The sequence below is a fragment of the Sceloporus undulatus genome, chromosome 2 (genome assembly GCF_019175285.1).
Source record: "Sceloporus undulatus isolate JIND9_A2432 ecotype Alabama chromosome 2, SceUnd_v1.1, whole genome shotgun sequence".
Classification (NCBI taxonomy): Eukaryota; Metazoa; Chordata; class Lepidosauria; order Squamata; family Phrynosomatidae; genus Sceloporus; species Sceloporus undulatus.
Window position 1 is genome coordinate 26244030 of NC_056523.1, and position 3667 is coordinate 26247696.

Genomic DNA, 3667 nt, shown 5'->3' on the forward strand with positions numbered 1-3667 from the left:
GCTATGTCAGCAATGCACAAGCTTCATGCAGAATAGCAACATTATACAACATGGGTGCCAATGACTGGGTGTCATTTTGTAATGTGCAACTATAATTGCAATACACAACATGATGCACACTCACAATGTGCTACTGTGATATGCAACCATGTGATATGCAAACACAGTGATATACTACTGTGATATGCAACTGTGATATGACCATAATGTACAGTGTAGCTGTACCAACTCCATCTCTGCTGCTGATAGCAAAATATGTTTGTTGTGCTGCGGCAAATAATTCAGCCCACATGCATGGCATTATTTATACATATGTATGTCACAGCACCAGATCCTGTCTGATTTTGGAAGTTAAGCAGCCCTGATTAGCACTTGGATTATCAGGTACTGTAGGTTCAGAGAAAGCAACTGGCAAAACCACCTCTGAGGAATCCTTTCCCAAGAAAACCCTATAAAATTCATGAGGTCGACATGTCGAGATGTGACTTGAAGTCACATGCACACGCACACACACACACATATATGCAGGATGCTGGCCACAGAGTAGTGGTGGTAACCTAAAGTCCAGTTTGTCAGAGGCATTAAGTTGTCCCTTTAAGGTAGGTTGCTGTGTGTTGAGTACCTTCAAGTCTTTTCTGACTTATGGCAACCCTAAGGTGAGCTTATCATAGGATTTTCTTGGCACATTTCATCAGAGGGATAGCCAGTATAAAAACCTGATGTATGTAGGCTTAGTGAATATTTACTCCCTTAGAAATATTGTTATATTGAGGATGGGGGCAGTTTATTTTTTGCTGATCCAGAGACTAGGACACAGGGTAAGATAAAGGAGAAGAGATTCCACCTCAACTTTAAGAAAAAATTTCCTGAAAGTAAGAGATGTTTGCGACAGTGGAATACACTGCCTCAGAGTGTGGTGCAGTCTTCTTCTTTAGAGGTTTTTAAAGAGGGGCTGGATGGGCATCTGGCCATCTGTCTAACACATATGGATAGAAGACTTTCTACAAGTGTCTTTCTGCATGGCAGAGTGTTGGACTGGATGGCTCTTGGGGTCTCTTCCAACTCTGTAATACCATGATTCTGTGAAAGGAAAGAAGGGGAAAAATGAATGTGAGACTCAGGATCCATAAAGACAGGCTAAAATAAAGCTGCTTCGGATCACTTTGGAGGTATGCTGTTTAAATGATGCATGCATCTTAAGAGGCCAGAAGCTGTGCCGAAGCTGTGCTCCAGTCCATTTTGGCCTGTCTGTATGGGGCCTCAAAGTCCATGGAGATAATAGGAAAGCAGGCATGTAACATAAGTACTGCATAGAGCACAAATTTAACAATTTATTTATAGTCTACTTCAATGCTACTCAAAGTGATGTTTCCTGGATTGGTTCTGGTCCCCGAGCCATTGACTACTGTCCCTAGCAGGTTTCTAAGGCAGAAGGAAACAACTGTTCCAAATAGGCACAAATTTTGTGCCAGGCCATAGCACATTCCCATATTGATAACATGAGCAGTACTGCTCTACTTTATTGCCATGAAGATTTTCAGAGAAATCTGCCCTCAAACTGACAACCTAAAGGAGACATAAGCCAAAAGGAAAAGGAGACAGGGAGCTGCATTCTTTGGAAGGTTGATGGTTTTCCTTTCCCCACCCATTTCCTTCCTTTATGTACAAATCATTTAGTTGGATCACTCTGCAGTTATAGCTTCTGTTGTTGTTGTGTGCCTTCAAGTCATTGCCAACTTATGGTGACCCCAATGCAAACCTATCATGGGGTTTTCTTTGCAAGTTTCTTCAGAGGCGGTTTCCCATTGACATCTTCTAGAGGCTGAGAGCATGTGACTTGTCCAAGATCACCCACTGGGTTATGTGGTCAAGCTGAGATTCGAGCCCTGGTCTCCATTACACCATGCTATCAGAGATAAATTCAATAATATTATGAACAATTGGCAAGATGGCTAAATACACTCCCCAAGAGATTTGTGAGAGTGTTATCAGCTATTTTTAATTAAATTATATTAAAATATAAAACGATCATATTCATCAGCTGTTTACAAAATGTGATTACATCACATATAACCCATAATATAATCTTCTTCTAATTTGACTTCCACTGTCACTCCAGAAACATTCCCCTTGTCAATCAGTCATCTCCTTGACTTATTTTTAAATGTTTAAATCAAACATTTCAGTAAAATTTCTATAATAGTCAACCTAAAGCACATTCAAAACTTTGTATTTTTATTATTATTATCAATTTTATCTTCTAGCATACATCTTCCACCCACCTACATCTTATTTCCACCTTGCCTTACAATAGTCTATAAACTGGGAGTCATTCTTTCTCTATGTCATCTATATCTTTATGGTTTATTCAACTAGTCAGTTTATCCATTTCCATCATTTCCAAGAGTTTTAAAAGCCATTCATCTATTTCTGGCACCTCTTGCTGTTTCCGTATTGGATAATTGTCATTCTGGTCACCTTTATCACATATAATATGATCCACTACTATTTCCTTTCAAGTTGCCATGGAATTTCATTCAACATATTTAAAAGGTATGTTTCCGATCTCATTTCACATTTTGGGTGCAACATCTTTTCAATCAATGTATGCATCTGCCTTCAGTAAGTTTTAAAGTTTGGACAGTGCCATCAGACATGAAACCAGGAACCTGGAGCCAATTGACATTTCCAAGATGAACTTGGGTCTCCCTTGTAGATTATTGCAATTCTATTTGGGGTTAAGTACCATCTGTGTTCCATCTTCATATAATTTTCTCTTCAATTTTGGCATCTAATAATTTTTTTGTTTTATTTCTGGTGTAATTCCAACTGTCTAAGTCTATAATTTGTCCACAATCAGATGCCCATTTAATCATCATGTCTGATATGATTTCTTTCTCTTGTTCATGATTTTGCAAAACTCTATATTTTTGCTACTAGTTTAGTTTAGACTGAGGAAGATCTTATCTAGTTCGTTCAGCTCATCCTCAAATTCTTCTGTTTTGGTGTCTATTTTAAATCTCCCTTTTAATTGTGTATATAGGAACCAGTGTACCTTGGAGTCTAACAGTGTCAGATCTTCTGTTGGTCTCAAATCAAATTTGTTGTTTTCAAATTTATAAAAAAATATCTTTATAAATTAGCCATACATCTAGTGATTTCCATTTACCAACAAAGGCTTCTCGGGTTGAGATCAAGCAGAATTTTTGTATATACTTTCTTCTTAATTTTTTCCCAGATTCTTAAAAGCACTCTTTTTACAACATGGTGTCAAAATTCACTGTGTTTTCTATTGTACGATCAGCTATTTTTTGCTTTGTTTTTTGAGGAATGTTGCTGGAACTCCTGAGTGGATGCAAGTATGATGCAAGAATTGCATGGTGAGCTAGCTAATGAATCCAGCTATTATAATGAAGCCACTTCAATCGTACTGAAGAGGTGGGATACAAATAAAATCTATATTATTATTACTACTACTACTATTATTATTAACTGTTTTCTCAAAGAATGGATCTGTTGACCTCTGGTATTTCATTCATTTTGTATATTTATGTCATCCTTTCTTCCATTGTGGGCCTCAAATTCATGCAATTTCATACCACTTTAATTTCCATGTCTCTGTCCTACAGAATCATCAGATTTGTAGTTTTGTGAGGCAACAGCACTC